Source organism: Canis aureus, chromosome 24 (genome assembly GCF_053574225.1).
Source record: "Canis aureus isolate CA01 chromosome 24, VMU_Caureus_v.1.0, whole genome shotgun sequence".
Classification (NCBI taxonomy): Eukaryota; Metazoa; Chordata; class Mammalia; order Carnivora; family Canidae; genus Canis; species Canis aureus.
The window spans coordinates 12,835,893-12,855,177 of NC_135634.1; the positions used below are offsets into that span (position 1 = coordinate 12,835,893).

Below are 19,285 nucleotides of genomic sequence, written 5' to 3' on the forward strand. Positions count from 1 at the left end.
CTGTGGGGGTCACCTGGCCCTCTTCACATTGCCCTGGGGGAACTGGGTCTTGAGGAATCAGCACAAGAAAATGCTGACATTCTGGCTACTGCTACGCTGTCATTATAAGTCCTTTGTCTCAGACCCAGGAGTCTCCTGCCTTCTCCCAGCATCTATGATACTGTGGTGCACTAACTTACTAGCTTGCATGTAGAGTAGACTCTCAGACCCCACAGATTTCTTGACAAGTCTCCCCTCACTTCTGTCTTCCAAATATTAAAGAAGTACATTTAATCTCAGGAACCTTATATATAACCTGAACCTTGGCTGCAAGGGAGTCTGAATCATGTGGGTTTAACTTTCCATACTCTGTAGCACAGAAAAGCACCATGTGGACCACACTTCTCTCTAGGGCCTTGTCATCTAGTTGGGATTTATAATAATAGCTACCATTTACTGGGTTCCCACATCATCTGGGAGCTGTGGTGGAGGGTGAGTTACAAAAGTTATTGTGAATCCTCACATCAGCTCTACGAGATGGATATTATTTTACTCCTTTTCTCTGTGGAGAAACTTCCACAGGGATTCAGAGATGCGCAGGACCATACAGTTCTAAGTGTCTGAGTCAGATTCAGACTTGGGTCTGCCTGACTCCACTGCCCAGCTAGCACAGATGGTAAGTACCGGTGCAGTCTTGGTGAAAGTTTTGTTCCAGAAGCATTCAGAGAAGAGCTCTCACTAACCTGGGGCAGGGAGAAGGAGGGGAGGCTCATGTGGTCTTTCAGGAAGTGTAGGATTTAAGTTAATGGGGTGCAAATGGGTGGATAAGATGAGGAAGAGAGAGAAGCTGGGAAGGGGGCATTGGACAATGCACAAAAGTCCACGTCGGGAAGATAATGAATCTCGGGGGCGGGGGATAGAGGGCTAGTGTAAAGGTCTGGTATAAAGGCTAGTGAGTTTTAGAATAAGACTTAATCCCTACAGATAGTGGTAGAAATACCAAATTGCCATTACATGTCTCCCATTACCTTCTTTTTGCCACCGACTTGTCTTTCAACCCCGATGATTCCTGGGACAGAGAGCAGCTCCCCATTTCCCTAAGCCCGGCAATGCTGGGAGGGAAAATGGCTGCCGGTTCAGCCACCACTGCGGCTGTCTCCAAGGCCAGGGAGGCAGCCTCTTGCCCAAATTCTCCAGTGCAGGACCAGCAGAAGGAAGGCGTTAGCATAAAATGGAGAGAGAGCATGGAATGTAGCTCACATTAGCAGACAATATTGCTTTGATTGCAGACAACACACATGAATTGAATTGATAAAGGAATCTTCCCATCAAAGCCAGAAATGAGTGGAAATTAACTTTAACAAAGTAAGCAACCGTGCTCCAGAGACAGATAGAAGAAACCTACCGCATTCCTTGTACATGTCAGAGACGTCGAGGAGCAAAGTGTTCAGGCCCATCAGCGAGCGCAAGAGTGATTAATAAACACTTACACGGACATTCATCTGACAGGCGACTGACAAAGCCCCACAATGATGGGGAGAAGGGGCATTTCTTCTTGATAGATGTATCTGAAATGCTCATTTACTCCTTTTTGATGGATTTAAATGTCCAGGTATTCTCTCTCCATAGAAATTGATTCTGAAATGGTGCTGGGTTAAAAATAAGAGCTAGAAATTTAACTACGTCGAGGTGGCTGAAAATGCATTCGTCCTCGTCATCGATGCATAGATTGAAATGTGCTGTGGTTTAATGGAGGTTTGCGGGGGCGAGGTGGGGGAGGGCTACTTCTCCTTATCCTTTCTTAGAGTATAACGTGAGAGACGAGTACGAAATCGCTTTGCCTAAGATTCTTTGAACAGCTTTAGAGACTACATACTAGTCTTTTTCTCTCCATTCTGAAACATTTTAAAAATTATCTACTGGAAACCAGTTCTCAAAGAATAGGCTTAAATTTGGGCCTGCTAAGATCTGCACTAGGTCTGAATTTAACGTGGTCCCCAGGAAGTAAAGAACCTCATGTCTTCAGGCCCCCCTCCACTTTCCTCTTCCCAGATAACGAGGCAGGGTTGGGTTTGGCAGATTATATTTACTCACCATTGATCTCAACGTCCCTTCCTCTTGTCTGTGAAGCCCAGCCCCAAGCAGGCTCCTGGCATTTCCACTTGGAATTCTCTTTTGCCTGCTCAGGCAGACCTTATGGAAGTGTGTGTCTGAGAGGAGTCCTATTTACGTAGCAATTGTGCAATTTCTACCCACACCAATGGCGTGATGATGCAAAAGGTACTCTCAGGTACAAGTCTCCCTGGAAGTCAGTATGTGTCTCCATCAGTCTCCAAACTCTCTAAGGGAAGAGAAGTCTGGCTTTGGGCTCTATATAGAGCAACTGTAGCTGATTTCGTCATTCCCATTCCCAAAGACTCAGATACCATAATGGTCTCATGAACCTTAAAGTAAAATATAGGAGGCACTCTTAAGGCCCTAAGACTCTATTTTTTGGAATCTATACCTGGGCATCAAAGCACAATTCATGGTCTCTGCCAGCCCCACTCTGTCCCTATAGAGATTAAACAGACTGTAGTGAGCAAGACCGTCTTCCTTTGGGTTTTCATCCATGAAAGAATCAAAAGAATTTGATAAATTAAGGAATGTTGTCCAGTGCTCTTAGAAGGTGGCACTGTATCTCTTAGGAATTCTCCCAGCTGCAAATGACAGAACATTTGACTAATAGTTCTTTAAATACATAGGACATGATTTCTTTCCTAAAAAAATTTTTTTTAAAGATTTTATTTATTCATGAGAGACACACAGAGAGAGGCAGAGACACAGCAGAGGGAGAAGCAGACTCCATGCAGGGAGTCCGATGTGGAACTCGATCCCAGGCCCCGGGATCATGACCTGAGCTGAAGGCAGATGCTCAACGATTGAGCCACTCAGGCGTCCCCTACAAAACTTTTTAAAAAAATCAACAAAACAAACAGCTATGCAGCAAAACTCCTAGGAGACCCCGGCTTCTCTTATCTTTCCTCTCTGGCATCCCTAGTCTATTGTCTTTTGTCTTTCTGTTTGTCCCTCCATGGTAGATAGAAGGCTGCTATGTTCCAAACTTCCCATGTTCCAGGCAGGAACAGTAGAAGAGAGATGGACAAAGTTGTGGGCCACTACCTGTTCATCAGGAACCACAGCTTCCTGGGAGCTCCAACCCTGTCAACTTCTGCTACATGCCACCCTAGTGGAAGGAAGGGAGCCATGGAAAAGGGGAGAGGGTGAGAATTAGGTCAGCCAATCAATGGTGTCTACAAGTACCAGTAGCAATGACCGCACAAAAGAGAATTAGAGGGCACCTCTGGCATGGAAACTGTGATCAGGGATGTCTTGATCAGCTTGGGGTGCTATAACAACCACCATACACTGGGGAGCTTAAGCAATACACATTTATTTTCTCACAGTTCTGGAGGCTGGAAGTCCAAGATCAGGGTGCCAACAAAGTTGGGTTCTTGGCAAGTGCTCCCTTCCTGGGTATCTTCACATGTCTTCACATGGCATGTCTCTCCCTTGAGTGGAGAGAGAGGGAAAAAGAGCAAGCTCTCTCCTGTCTTTTCTTTTAAGGGCACAAATCTGACCATGAGGGCCTCACCCTCATGACTTGATTACCTCTCAAAGCCCCGCCTCCTATTACTATCACCTTAGAGGTTAGGGATCCTAACCAACATATGAGTTTGAGGGATGAGGGACATAAACATTCAGTCCAGAAAGGGATGATGGGAATTGAGGGACAGGTTTTTTTTTTTTTTTTTTTTTTTTAAGATTTATTTATTTATTTTTAGAGAGAGAGAGTGGCAGGGGCAGGGTAAAAGGGAGCGGGAGAGTGGGAAAATCTCAAGCATACTCCTCAATGAGTGGGGAGCCCAACGTGGGGCTCAATCTTACAACCCTGAGATCATGATTTGAGCTGAAACCAAGAGTTGAACACTTAATTAAGTAAGCCACCTAGATGCCCCATGTAGGGTAGGTTTTTAAGTGAGATTGACTCAAGACTTGACACCTCAGGGTCCTGACACTTTGCCACCTGCCAGGCTCACCTTTTCATTTCATATTTGATTGAAATAGCTTGTCTGCCCATCCCCTCCCAGGAACCCTGGGAAGGCCAGTGCCTGCCAAAGTTTCTGGGGATCCCTGCATACTGCTTCCACTGAAGCCCTCCCCTTCTCCCTGCAGAATGACTCTCATGCTGAACTCCATCCTTCCTCCTTTATTCTCCAATGGCACCATTGGGCTCTTGCATGCTTGTGATGTTCTCTTTTCAACTCATCAAAAAACTAGGAGTATGCAAATATCTTTCATTCATTTCAGTTGGCTGGTGTTTACTTTAATCAACTTTTTGCCTAAGAAATTAAACAGTATTTAGGAAAAAATTTTTCTCAAAATGGTGAGTCTGCATTTTTAAAGAATGATTTCTGAAGGATGATTTACCTTTTTTTCATTTTTAATCTAATTTTCAAGCCTTTTCAGAACAATGTTGTCACCTTGAGATACATTTTTCTTTTCTTTTCCTTTTTTTTTTTTATAGAGTGGGGGGGCCAGAGGGAGAGAGAGAGAATCTTTAGCTGGCTCCACACCCCAATGTGGACCTCCACATAAGACTTGATCTCATGACTCTGAGATCATGATCAGAGCTGAAATCAAGAGTTGGACACTTAACCAACTGAGCCACCCAGGTGCCCCAAAGTTTTCTTTTTTTATCAAGTTTTTTTTAACTTTTTTTTTTATTTAATATTTTATTTATTCATGAGAGACGGAAAGAGGCAGAGACACAGGCAGATGGAGGAGAAGCAGGCCCCGTGCAAGGAGCCCGATGTGGGACTGAATTCCAGAACTTTAAAATCATGCCCTGAGCTGAAGGCAGATGCTCAACCACTGAGCCACTCAGGTGTCCCGACTGTTGTTTTTATTGTGAACTAAATACATAACTGAGCACTAATTAGTATCACCCATTTTAATGGACTTTATGGTCATTCATTTCCTAAGACCCAACAATCATATTTATTTAAAAAATAGTGAGAGAAAAAAAGCTGAAGTTGGTTTTTTTTGTATGTTTTAAAAAAATTTTTTGCCCCATCACAAATACGAAAATGAACCTATTCTTGTTTCTTTAGTAATAGCTAAGGGCAAAGACCACAAATTAAATTAACCTCTCTCCATTAGGCACAATCAATGGAGATTTAGGTTTTTTTCCCCCTAGTCTAGACTCATATTTGAAAATGAATGTTAGAATGAGGCACATTTCCTGCAAAGGCCTGAGGACAAAGGGACCTGCTGATTGTAGTCCATGTGACTCCGGGAAATGCCAGTCCTGGAGCTCAGGTTTGGGCTCTCTCATGGCCGGAGGCAGTGATGGATGGAGTTCTAGTTTGAAGGTCTGAGCAGCCATGAATGAGACACTCCTGCTGTGCCTGTTGGGGGCCGAGTTTTCTCAACAGCCACAGTTGGCTGTCAAACCCTGTGCTGTTTCTATGACAGGCTGAGCTGGGAGCTGCTGCTGATAGCGTGTTGGGTGAACACAGACCCCCACGTCCGAGCATACTGAATTGGTGGAGAGCCAGGCAGTTGGAGGATGTTCAAAATCAAGCCATCAGGGATTTGGTAGAGCTCTGAAATGAAGAGGGGACGTAAAGCTGCTTCCCTTTGGGATGGGTTCCCCCAAGACAGCTGGGACTTATCTTGAGTAGTTTGAAGTACAACCTTGAATGCTGTCGCTTCCATGTCTTGCTGTACAGCCCTAGCTTCAGCTGAGGGACTCGCCTCTAGGCTAAATCACCTATGTCTGCATCATCCAAGATTGTAATCATTTGGAGAGGGGGATGAAGGGGAGATGTCTTTTAGTCCCAGGAGCCAGAGGCCTCTCCCAAAGGATGTGGGTGCAGGTGCTTGAGACCCTTTGGAAAGAGAGGGAACAGGGGAGATTGTGGAACCAGAATGGCAGCTGGGGCTGGAAGCTGAGATCCATATGCCCTTGTGTTGGTCATTCATTCTCCCATGGGGAGCTCCTACCAGGGCACAGGCCTCATATGACATTCTCACAATCACTCAGGCTTCTTCCTCAGGGGTCCTGCAGGGCAGTCACAGGCACCTGCTAGAAATTGAGGTCACATAGACATGTCTAAGACACCATCTGTGCTGCCGTGGAGACCTGCACATATGAAAGAAGGGTGGGACATCACCACACAGAACAGTGGGGGCCCAGGGAGGACATGGGGAATTTGTCAGGGTGGGTGATTCTTGAGCTGAGGTTTGAGCAATGAGAAGGTGGTGTTCAGGTGGACAATGAGGAAATATGTCTCAGGCAGAGGGTGCATGTGAGTGAAGGCACAGAGCAGAAACAACCTGGCCTCTGGGAGAGACGCAGGGAGTTTTATAGGACTGGAGTACAGGGCTAAAGCTGGAGGAAAGGTGAGACCATAGTGATAAATGGGGTTTAGATCAGTGCTGCCCCATTGAAATATTACATGGGCCACATATGTGATTTTAAATTTCATTGTAGCCATATTTAAAAAGTAAGGAAAAAAACAAGTGAAAATCATTTTAATAATATATATATTATCATTTTAACATGTAATCAGTATAAAATTAATATTAATGATATATTTTATATTATTTTTCTAAATCATCAGAATCTGGTGGGTATTTCACACTCACCCGCATTGTAAGAGTTTCATAGTCACGCATGGCTAGTGGTGCCGGTACTGAACGGTGCTCATCTGTGTGAAGGGCCTATTGGGTAGCCTGGGGAGTGGATGTTGTCCTGAGAGCAAGCAAAGAGGGGGGTCATTGAAGAAGAGAATAGCGTGGTTACTTTTATGTTCTAGAAAGATCTCTGGCTAGAGTGGGAAGGAGAACCAATTGGGACAGAACTGCAATAGACCAGGCAAAAGGAAATGCCCCAAAATAGAACACCCTGCAAAAACGTGTGTATGTGTGAAAAAGAGGAAAAGTTGAACATGCACGTATTTCTTGGGAAATGCACCTAATAGTAGCATTACAAAGCAACATTTCTTGTAATAAATGTGGCTGATTTAACCACGTGTTTTTTTTGTTTTCCATGCAGAAACTTTCTGGTGTTGGGATAGCAGAACTCCCCTTCCCCCTAGTCCAGGCAGAGGCTTTCTGGCTTCGGGTACCTGGGGCTGCAGGTAAGGGCTCCGAGGTGGGAGCCAGTGTGGGCAGGCAGGAGGTTGGCAGTGCAACCCCACCTCTCCTTAGGGCACAGAAAGATCCCAGAATCTCAGGACATGTGGAGCTGCGTTTTCCTAGCCACTTAGGCTTTGTTCTGTGCACCTTCTTTGAGCCTTGCCTTCCTTATCTCCAAGATGGACATGATAGCTCACCTGACAGGTCTATTTGGAGAAGCACATGGAAAAATAATATAGGAAAATAGCCTGGAACAGAGCCACAGATGGCTGCCACCCAGTGAGCATTTGGGGCCATCTCATTCTGCCACAGGCTCCCATGCATGTCCAGCAACCTTGCTGCCCCTTCTCCTTTTAGTTAGTGAATGGTGGCTGAGAGGTACGAAAGGGACCAGTGTGCAGCCATTAGGCACTTGTTTGTAGGCACTCCATAAGAGGGAATACTCTTCCCCTCTCTTCCCTTCCCCTATCTTTCCTTTTCTTTACTTCTCTTTCTCTTCCTTTCCCAGTAGTCTCTCTGCCCTTTCTCCCTGTTTCCAGAATCCAGGCTTCCGACTCTGCTTCTCAGCATATGTGAGCCTCAGTCTTCTCTGCAAGCGTGCATAATTATAGCTGCCTCCTCTAGGGCGATTGTGATGTTCATAAAGTCAGGCCTATGAAAGCTCCTTGTTGATTGCATATCACCAGAGAAAATGACTCAGGACTTGTTCTGTCTCGCAAGGACATCCAGAGGATGGTGTCTTGTCTCAGCAGGGTTGGTAGTGCTACAGGGTGTGTGTCTGTGTGTGGGGGCGGGGGGGGGCTGGTTAGAAGAGGCTGGAGAGGCTGCAGGTCTCAAGGAGAGAGCCAAGTGTTGGAATGGTAAATACACTTGCATATTTGTGGGTGTTAGTATGTTCTGGATGATCAGAAAGCTGCTTTGGTATGTGTGTGGTCATCTTCCTTTGTTCTCTCCTTGGGTTGGGTAGAATCAGCAATCATTACCATGCTTGTTGGAAGCATTGTTCGAATCAGGTCTTGGTGCTACACGAGTGCCCCAGACACTGAAGGTAAATGAGAGACCAAGGAAACTTCCTGAATACGAAATACTGTCCGGAGAAGTCTTGGAGATGGTCTATTTACATAAGTGCCCGTGAGCGTGAGCGTAGGCAGGAAGCAAATTGTAAATCTGCCTCAGCTGGAGCTGCAACATGGAGCCCTTTGCAGAGCTGGGTCCCTAGTGCATCCTCAGCCCATACGGGCATCTGCAGTCTGTTCTAAGGGGTAGTCACACCCTCCAGGCTGACCTACTGATACTTGGACACATTTCTGAGAGCCCATCTGGTTGAACAGCAGTTCTGTGTGTGAAGAAACCTAGAGCTTGCAGTCCTTTGGGTCAGGGTCAGGTGCATGTTCCAGGACTATGAACAGTGTGAACTTGAGCAAGTCATTTACCTTCCCTAAGTCTGAGTGTTCTCAATGACAAAACAAAGCTAAAAATACTTAGTTGCTTTTCTGGTGTAAGACACAAATGAAAGGATGTGAAAAGTGCTTAGTAAACAAAACCTCTGGGCCAATGTGTGGTACTATTATTATTATCTGTTCTGTGAGGGACTTTTCAAAATGCCCCGCAGGACCCCTGAGGAGGAAGTCTGAGGTGATTGTGAGAATGTCACATGAGGGCTGTGCCCTGGTAGGGGCTCCCCATGGGTACGCCGGTGCCCAGAGCACTGTATCTGGGTCATGCGGCACACCTGTCCCTGGTTGATGGCCCATGCATCAATATCAAGCCTCTTGAGACCTCAGGCAAATCCAGGTCACTACAGTCAAGGAGTCTGGACAACTTGGACTTCATCCAACTGTCAGTGGTCTCCAGAGGGCTGCAGGCTGGTGAGTGCAAGTGGTACAAGGTCAAGATGGGAAAGCTGACCAACCCAACTCCCATGAGGTGATTGTCACCCAGGGTGGGCCTACCAATGACCAGGAGCTGGTCCTCTGCCTTGCAGGACTTATATTTTCCTTCAGAGTTAATTACACTTAGTAGTTCAGACTCACCTTCCCAAGCTCACAATAGGCTAAGGCATGAGGCTAGAATACCCATGTACTGGGTTACAGTGAAAACATACTGGTCCAGTTGACCAGGTCAACTCATGGTTTCCTATTAGATGGGCTATGTAAAAAGCAGAATTGTCAGAATTAACAGTATTCATATCAGATCACCAGATCAGCTTGGAAATGGAGCAAAGGGAGTTGCTTAGATGAATTCAGTAATAATATTAGAACAGATGTATTCTTTTTGCTACAAGATAGCCCAGTCAAGGGAATAAGGCAGGGTCAAGTTCTTGGTCAAACTGCTCAATTTCCAGACATCAGACGGGCACTGCCAGCATTGGTCTTGGGACTGTACTTTTTCTAACCTTCCATTATCAACCCATCTGTCTTTTCATTGGCATTTCCTTTTTTTTTTTTTTTTTTTTTTAAGCTAAGGTTCACATCCAGTTAGGTTAGAGTGGGACCTGTGGGCCCAGGATCCATTGATTTTCCAGGTCTCTGCCTGCCTCCACTTTGTGTCAATTGCACAGTTTACCTCTACAGAGCAGTCTTATTCCTTATTTCCAAATGTTTTGAAAAGAGAGGCAGGTGGAGACCAGGCTGGGGTTGGAGGGTGGAGTATAATGATTCCAGGAGGTCTGTCCAACTTGGAGTGAGATGCCCACCTGCAGCTGGTGGACACTGGGCTCAGGGCTTAGCCACTGAAAAGAGCTAATTGATTATGAGGGTGGTGGTCAGGCCAATACATGGGTCAGACCTCCAGTACAGCAGAGCCACATGACTCACCCAGGAAAGCAAGGCAGAAACCTGGTCCTGAAGCCTGAGCAGGCCGAGGCAGGTAGTGAGAGGAGAAGACAGACAGCAGGGTCTTGGCTCTCCTGTCTTCCCCCCAGGGCTCACCAGTTACAGAGAGAGCCACAAAGCCTGTGCCCCATGCTGTTGGGGACTGGGTTGGGTTGGTTCAGGGACTGGAAGAGGTGGGCCCTGCCTATGGTCTCTGAGAGCCTGATACACTCAGCTGCACGGCACCAAGACTAGCAAAAAAGGTTTGGAAAGAGGGTCATGTTGGCAAATGTAGGGAGAACTAATGTTAACCTCATGGGCCAAGTAAATGTTCTCTGATGTCTTTTAGAAATCTATTTGCCAGGTCACAGTGAGATAGCGACCTCCTGGTGATCTTCTCTCTGCCTGAGTCTCACCCCCTAGCAGCTTGCTTTGGGGACAGGCCTGTGTTGCCTTTCCCAGACTTTGAAAGACCACTTGCCACTGTTACCCACATCACTGTGTCAAAGATTCTGTGCCAGGGTAAGTGGTTACAAGCACTGACTTTAGAGAGAGATGTGGTTTGAATCCCCGCTCTGCCACCTGCTGGCTGTGGGACATTGTGCAAATCAGTTAACCTCTACACCTCCGCTTCCTCTCCGGGGAGTATTCATTTTTACCTCATCCCTTTGTCGTGAGGATTAAGTGCCAGTTCCTGGCCTAAGGAAACTCTCAACCAATCTTTGTTGACTGATAAAGTGAGGTGATGCTTGTGAGGTTCTTAGACAGTGAGTGACGCTTAGGGTAAATATTCAACAATAATAAGCAGTATTAACATTGTCATGTGTGGGACTTCAGAGCTCAGGGCCCAGCCACAATGGGCCACCTGAGCTTCCAGGCATAGCCATTGAGAGGAGAGTGATGGTGTCCATCGAAAGATGAATGGATAAAGAAGCTGTGGTGTATGTACACAATGGAATATTACTCAGCCATTAGAAACGATAGATACCCACCATTTGCTTCGACGTGGATGGAACTGGAGGGTATTGTGCTGAGTGAAGTAAGTCAGTCAGAGACGGACAATCCTTATATGGTCTCATTCATTTGGGGAATATAAAAAATAGTGAAAGGGAATAAAGGGGAAAGGAGAGAAAATGAGTGGGAAATACCAGTGAGGGAGACAGAACATGAGAGACTCCTAACTCTGGGAAACGAACAAGGGGTAAGGGGTGGTGGAAAGGGAGGTGGGCAGGGGGTAGGGGTGACTGGGTAACAGGCACTGAGGGGGGCATTTGATGGGATGAGCACTGGGTATTATGCTATATGTTGGCAAATCAAACTCCAATAAAATAATTACAAAAAAAAAAAAAAAGAAAGGAGAGTGAACATTTCCTGGTCCCTGGCCATGTGGCCATAGTGCAAAACTCCAATGTACACAACCAGAGGCAATTTGAAATTATGATAGCTTGTTTAAAGTATGTCTGGTCAGGAACCCACACCCACCCAGGGATGATGTCCTCTTTCGCACCTCCCCTTGGAGGAGCACAAGGGTCCATGGAAGGGGCGTGTGCCTTGACTCATTTTTCCCATGCAGCGTCTGAATTTACTCCCTCACAGAGGAAGCCAGAAATGGAGTCCACATTGTTTTGTTTTCATGGCTAAAGGATAGAAGCATATGTTCTTCTCTTAATGCTGCACAGATGGCCCTAGGAGCATCTGTGAAACAGCCATTTCATGTCTTGATGAGGCTTCATGTCCTCTAGGCACTGACATGCATGGAATCCACACAGAAGAGCTCCCAAGATAGGGATGCCTGGGTGGCTTCAACTGGTTAAGCGTCTGCCTTCGGCGCAGGCCATGATCCTAGGGTCCTGGGGTGGAGCCCCATGTCGGACTACCTGCTCAGTGGGGAGTCTACTTCTCCCTCTCCCTCTGCCCTTCCCCCCTGCTTGTGCTCTCTCTCTGAGAGGTTTATTTATTTAAATAAATAATTTTTTTATTTAAATAAAATCTTTTTTTAAAAAAGGAGTTCCCAAGATAAAATAAATGGCAGCTGCTTGCCTTGGGGTTAATTCTACCCAGTGCCATACCCCCACATGGCGCAAGTCCCCACCGTGTCCTCAAATGGCCTTTAGCCTGAGAACCAACACGGCTGGAGAAAGATGCAACTTTGGGGTTTTCAGGATCTATGAGATGAAGAAAAAGAGCGCTCAGCCACCCTAGCCCTCTGTTATGTCCCACTCCTCTGCCTGATCAGACTTCCTGTGGGGACCCCCCAGGTCAGGGAAAGATGGCTGTGATCTAGAGAGCTTGGTACCCAAAGGCTGCCTTGTCTGTCCGTATCATGGTGGAAGTCCATCTGTGAATTCAGAGCTTGCTGGCCTCTCCACCCGTGCCCCTCTCAGTGTCACACAGTGAGGAGAATCGAGAGATGGCTTCTGGTTGGAAAGCACCCTGCCTCACCTGTTTTAGACCATGAATTTCAGAGAACCTGTTTTTGACATCAGTTGCCCAAGAGGTGGCAGATAGCATTGGAAGAGAGTTCAGGCAGGGCTTTCCTGCCTCACCCCGATTCCCATCTCCAGCCAATAGAGTCAAGAGCATGGCTGAAAGTAGTTTTTAAAAAATTATTAAAAGTTAACTCATCATCAAGCCAGGATGCCAGGCAGGTCCTAAGATCATGACTAGTCAGAAATTCCAGAAAACAGTGGAGTTTCAACTTCCAGTTACTTCTGAAGCAAGACCCCGAAAATGATTCAGTCATAATTATTTTTCCAACTGCTTTATCAATAGAGTCATTCACTGTTACCCAAGAAACCACATTTCCCACACCTGGCCTTCAGAAGAGGTGGGAAGGAGCCATCACCCTCTCCCCGACCTCACTGCCAGATCAATATTCCACTCCCTTCCAGACCTATGTCAGCATCACCGAGAACAACAGCAATCGTGGTGCCCAATGGGTGTCCACCGTGTGCGGGGCTCCTGCAATCTTCACAACAGTGCTGTGGTTAGCATTGTTTCCCACTTCACAGGTAAGGAAATTGAGATCCAGAGATTTTTTTTCATCACTGAACTAAGACCTCCTGATTGTCCCCTCTGTCCTCAGTTTCCTTTCAAGAAAATACTGCCAGAAGGAGAACAGGACACAGACTCCTTTCTGTCTACCCTCTCCACTTTCATTCTTCTTGCTTTCCCCTTCAAAAATAAGCATCGTGTACCTACTGGATGTCAGAAACAGTCCCAAGCTGTGGGGATTCAAAGAGGAGTAAGAAAGACTGCCTCTGGCCTTAAGGAGCACATCCTTTAGACATCATTCCGATAGAACGTGATCCATGCTCAAATATATATGTACTTGGTGCTTCACAAGGGAGATGACAGATTGAGTCCTTCAAAAATATTTTTAAATTGCTGGAAGTAATAAATATAATAGAAAATATTATTCTATGGCTAGAATATTAAAAATTTTAAAAAGACATGCATTATTCATATTCTTTTTCTTCAAAATATTTTCAAACAGAAGTAGGATCATGCTGTATTGATTTTTGTTTTCTTTAATTGACTTAATAGTTTTTAAAAAATATTTTATTTATTTATTCATGAGAGACACACAGAGAGAGGCAGAGACACAGGCAGAGGGAGAAGCAGGCTCCATGCAGGGAGCCTGGTATGGGACTTGATCCCGGGACTCCAGGATCACGCCCTGGGACAAAGGCAGGTGCTCAACCACTGAGCCACCCAGGCGTCCCAACTTAATAATTTTAATAATAGATTCTTGAATGCATTTTTGTTAGAGAAGTTCAGAAAATACAGATAAAGTTGCAGTTAACTTTGCTACCCCTGGTTTCAGTCTCAGAGAAAATCACTGTTAAAAATTGTATTTGTATTCCTCCAGCCCTTTTGCACACATACACACACACTCACAATCTTCTTTTTTTTAGACCCCATTCCATATAAATGAATATACTTTTACAACATTTCATGTCTGAGAAATATTTCATTATATATTACACCATAAATGATTCACTGATTTACCCTATTGGGTATCATGTAGATTGTTGACAATATGTTTGCTATTACAAACACAGCTGCAATGAAACATCTTGGCTCTAACTCTTTGAGCTTATAATGATATCATTTTTCTTAAGAATATCATTCACAGAAATGGAGTTTCTTTCTTTTTTTTTTTTTTTAAGATTTTATTTATTTATTCATAGAGACACAGAGAGAGAGAAAGAGAGAGAGAGGCAGAGACACAGGCAGAGGGAGAAGCAGGCTCCAAGCAGGGAGACCGATGTGGGTGGGACTTGATCCCTGGTCTCCAGGATCACACCCCAGGCTGCAGGCTGCACTAAACCACTGTGCCACCGGGGCTGCCTAGAAATGGAGTTTCTAGATAAAAGAATACTTACGTTTTAGCACATTTGATATATATTCCTTTCCAGAAAGCTCATAACAGCGTATATTTCTGCCAGCTCTGTATGCATGCCTATTTGCTCTCTCCCTCATTCTATACTGATATTTATATGGATTTTGGATTTCTTTGATTACTATAGTGATTGAATACTTTTGTGTGTTTACTGATAATTATTTTTCTTCTTTACTCATTATAGATATTCATCCTTTAGGTACTGAAAACTTTAACCATTTGTTACAGGAAATCTTTACTACTTTGATTTGCACTAAAGTACTTAATAAAATAAAAAAAAATTATTAGAAAAAGACAGAAATGTAGAATATAGATAGCGCAAATCCCCTATATGGAAGGATGGAGTTGTTGTGTCCTTTTCACCTCTTTTCCCCCATTTGGTCATTACTGTGAAGGTCACAGTAATTTTGGTATATACCATATCACAGTTATGCTTTGAGAAGTGGTCAATTTTAGCAAATCCAGAAGGAAGACAAGACCAATCTTGAGTTACCAGAATTGGGATGGGTGGAGAAGTAGAAAGGATCAAGGGGAGGTTGTGTGGAAGAGTTCAGAGATCAAGAGTACAAAGGAAGGAGGGACTGTCAAACGTCCAACTGAGATAAATTCCATATGGACTGAAGGAAAACAGAAAGATGTGTTTGCATCATCCTCTGTATGCCATGTCTGCCAAGACTGGTTTGACAGCAACGTTGTTTTCTTTCTGATAGCTCTTGACTTTGTGCCCTACCAAACAAAGCAGGTATAATCTCAATGCCACTTCCTAGAGAAAAGTGCCATTAATGGTTGTGGTAGGCTTACTAATGTCACCACAAAGACATCCACATCCTAGTACCTTGTATGGCAAAAAGAAATTTTGCAGATTGATTACAGATCTTGAGGGGAGAGACTATTATAGATTATACAGGTGAGCCCAATATGATTGCAAGTGTCCTTATAAGAGAGAGACAAGAATCTGAGTTAGTAGTAGAAGTGAAAGTGGAAGCAAGGAGTTAGAGTGACAGATGGAAGGAATGCAGGAATGCAGGTGGCCACCACAAACTGGAAAAAATAAGGAAATGGTTTTTCCCCTAGAATCTCCTGAAGGAACCAGCCCTGCCAACACCTTGATGTTAGCCCCAGTGAGAGTTCAGACTTCTGATCTCCAGAACTAAAAGAGTAAATCTGTGTCATCATAAGCCACTAAATTTGTGGTAATTTGTTATAGCAGTGAAAGGAAACTAATAGAATGGTAGACATTTATTCAAGCAGATTGGTTGTATTTTTTTTTCCTTCTACATATATTACTAAATATGAGTGTGTATATGTGTGTATCTTAGATGTGGTCTATTTGTGTGTATGTTTATGTATCGATATCTATAGCTCTCTATGTATCTATATCTACATCTATGACATCTTTCTATGTCTGTGCATATAAATTTACCTAACTTAAAAACAATAAACAGTGTGGTATTCTAATATCTAAATGGAACATACTTTATTCAGCTAATTCTCTCCAGAAGAATTTTTAGGTTGTTTTAATTTTCTTTACCACCACAAATAGTCCTATTGCTAATCCTCATACATGTATCGTGTGCACTAGTTTGTGTATTTCTGTAGAATAATAGAAGTTCAACTGCTGAGTCACACATTTTAAAAAAAGATTTTATTTATTTATTTGAGAGAGAGAGAGAGAGGAGGAGGAAGAGGAGGGGCAGAGGTAGCCAGAGAAACAGACTCCCTGCTGAGCACAGAGCTGACATGGGACTTGTTCTCAGGACCTGGGGATCATGACCTGAGCCGAAGACAGACACTTAACTGACTGAGGCACCCAGGTGCCTCTGAGTCACACATTTTAAACTATAATAGAAAATACCTGGGTGGCTCAGTCAGTTAAGCATCTGACTCTTGGTTTTAGCTCAGGTCATGATCTCAGCGTCATGGGATTGAGCCCTGCTTGGGCTCTGTGCTCCGAGTGGAGTTGCCCTTGGAATCCCTCTTCCTCTGCCCCTCCTGCAGCTTACACATGCCCTCTTTCTCAAATAAATGAATAAATGAATAAATAAATAAATAAATAAATAAATAAATAAATAAATAAATACAATCTTTAAAAAACTCCAAGATTTCTTCCAAAAATTTGTTTTAGGCTTTTTACTTTTTAATTCTGGTTCAGGCACTTTTCATATACAGAAGTTTTAAACATTTGTGAAATCAACTGCCACTCCTCTCATTTAACATTTTTTACCTTTGCTATTCCACTTAGACATGCTTTCTCCATTAGCAAGATCACAGAATTATTCATCTGTAGGTTTTATTCTAGTTTTAGGATGGACACTGAAGAATGTCCAAGAGTTTGCTAGGAAGACAAATGGATACTGCTAGACTAGAGTGAAACTAGCAATGACTCAGTTAAAATATTCCCTGACTTAAGACTATACTTTTAGGGATCATTTCTATAATTTGTTACTAGAGAATGTTTCTCTAATCATGTCAAGTACCCAAAACCATGAGAAGGAGACACCATGTTCTTTCCTGAGCATGAAGCTGGCCCTAGGTATTGTTTCTGCAACCGCCTTTTGCCATTGATGATTGTTTTTCTCCTCCTTTGGGGCAGTAAGAGGGAGAGGACACAGTCTGAGTGCTTTCTGTTTTATTTTAAGAAATAGATTTCCTAACTTGACACACTGAGATTATAAAACAGATGAGCCCAGTAGCTGTCACAGCCTATTTTTGTTCTCTGAGGAAGCACCATTAGGGTTCTTCCTCTGTTGATGATATGCTGTGCCCCATATATCACCACCATCTCCCAGCCTCCTGGCCCACTATGTGCCAGCCAATTGATCTGCTTGCAATCTCCAGAACACCTACTTATTCTTTCTCATCACCTGGTTTTCACACATGTCCCTAACTCTGGTTTGGGTGTCATTATTCTCCTGATTATAAACTATTAGTTGGGGAGCCCGGGTGGCTCAGCGGTTTAGCACCGCCTTCATCCCAGGGCCTGATCCTGGAGACCCGGGATCAAGTCCCACATCGGGCTCCCTGCATGGAGCCTGCTTCTCCCTCTGCCTGTGTCTCTGCCTCTCTCTCTCTCTTTATGTCTATGATGAATAAATAAAATCTTAAAAAAAAGAACCGGAAAAGATAACTACATAAATAAATAAAAACTCTTTCTTCTTATTTAAATCTCTCTTTAAAATAATCCACCATTTTCGGGATCCCTGGGTGGCGCAGCGGTTTGGCGCCTGCCTTTGGCCCAGGGCGCGATCCTGGAGACCCGGGATCGAGTCCCGCGTCGGGCTCCCGGTGCATGGAGCCTGCTTCTCCCTCTGCCTGTGTCGCTGCCTCTCTCTCTCTCTCTCTGTGACTATCATGAATAAATAAATAAAATCTTTAAAAAAAAAATCCACCATTTTCAACAAATAATAATAACATGCTGTGGGGTTTATAACATAGGTAGAAATAAAATGTGTAGGGCACCTGGGTGGCTCAGTTAGTTAGGTGTCTGCTTTCAGCTCAGGTCATGGGTCTCAGGTCCAGGTTATGGGGCCCCATGTTAGGCTCCCTGTTCAGTGGAGAGTCTGCTTCTCCCTTTCCCTCTGCTTCTCACCTCTCCTCCACCCCTACTTGTGCTCATGTGCATGCTCTCTCTCCCAAATAAATAAATAAAATCTTAAAAAAAAAAAGACTGAGAGGGGAGAAATGGAAGTATACTATTGTTTCTTTATTTTTTTAAGATTTTATTTATTTATTCATGAGAGACAAACACAGAGAGAGAGAAAGAATGAGAGAGAGAGAGAGGCAGAGACAGGCAGAAGGAGAAGCAGACTCCATGCAGGGAGCCCGATGTGGGACTCAATCCCAAAACCTCAGGACCACAGCCTGGGCTGAAGGCAGGCACCAAATCGCTGAGCCACCCAGGGATGCCCAGTATATTTTAGAACAAAGAATAGTACTAGGATAAACACAGTAACTACCTAATCATATAGAAACTGATTCATCCATTCATCCACAAATCTAAATGAATGCATCTGATAGCAGACCTTGAAAACACATGGTGCAAAAAATTATAGAGTGCAAGGGGAAATAGAAAAATCTATAATTATGTTTGTAGATAGAAACAAATACACAGAAAATCAGTAAGAATATTGAAGCCTTGGGGCACCTGGCAGGCTCAATCAGTAGAGTATGCAGCTCTTGATCTTAGAGTTGTGAGTTTGAGGCCTTTGTTGGCTGAAGAGATTACTTAAATAAACTTATTTAAAAAAAAAAAAGACTATAGAAGACTTAACCACCACTATCACCCAGATTGATCTCACTGACGCTTATAGGACACTCATAAAACAAAGGCAGATTAAACATTCTTTTAAAGTACATGTAAAATAATGACCAAGACAGATCATATTATGAAGCAATAAACAAGTGTCAAAAAATTTAAAGCATTCAAGTAAAACAAAGTATGTTCTTGAACTGCAATAGAATTAAATGAGAAATCAATTATAGGAAGATATCAGGAGAATTTCCAAATACTTGGAAACTAAAAACTACACTTCTAAAAAACATGAGTCAGATAAATTTGAATGTACTTTTGAGATGAATAAAAATGAAAATGTAAAAAAAAAAAAAAGAAAATGCAACATGAAAGAATTTGTGAGATAATTGTTAAAGCAGTACTTGGGGAAATTTGTAACATGAAACACCTATATTAGAAAAAAGAAAAGTCTCAAATCAATAACTTCAGTTTTCACCTTAGGAAATGAAAAAAGGATGAGCCAATTAAACTTAAAGTAAGGGATCCCTGGGTGGCACAGCGGTTTGGCGCCTGCCTTTGGCCCAGGGCGCGATCCTGGAGACCCGGGATCGAATCCCACATCAGGCTCCCGGTGCATGGAGCCTGCTTCTCCCTCTGCCTGTGTCTCTGCCG

The 19,285-nt window shown here is 43.8% G+C and overlaps 1 long non-coding RNA gene and 1 other non-coding gene across 2 annotated transcripts in view; both read left to right on the forward strand.

Moving 5' to 3' along the window:
• The first annotated feature begins 6,226 nt into the window (after window positions 1-6,226).
• LOC144295792 (uncharacterized) overlaps window positions 6,227-19,285 on the forward strand; it is a 32,424-nt gene continuing 19,365 nt past the window's right edge. Inside the window, exons 1-3 of the long non-coding RNA XR_013362883.1 lie at window positions 6,227-6,426; window positions 7,082-7,166; window positions 12,750-12,988. This is a non-coding gene — a long non-coding RNA (uncharacterized LOC144295792). The remainder of the gene's footprint in view (window positions 6,427-7,081; window positions 7,167-12,749; window positions 12,989-19,285) is intronic.
• Window positions 16,790-17,004, forward strand: LOC144296639 (small nucleolar RNA U3). Its single transcript, XR_013363661.1, has one exon. It is a non-coding gene; the product is annotated as a small nucleolar RNA U3 (small nucleolar RNA).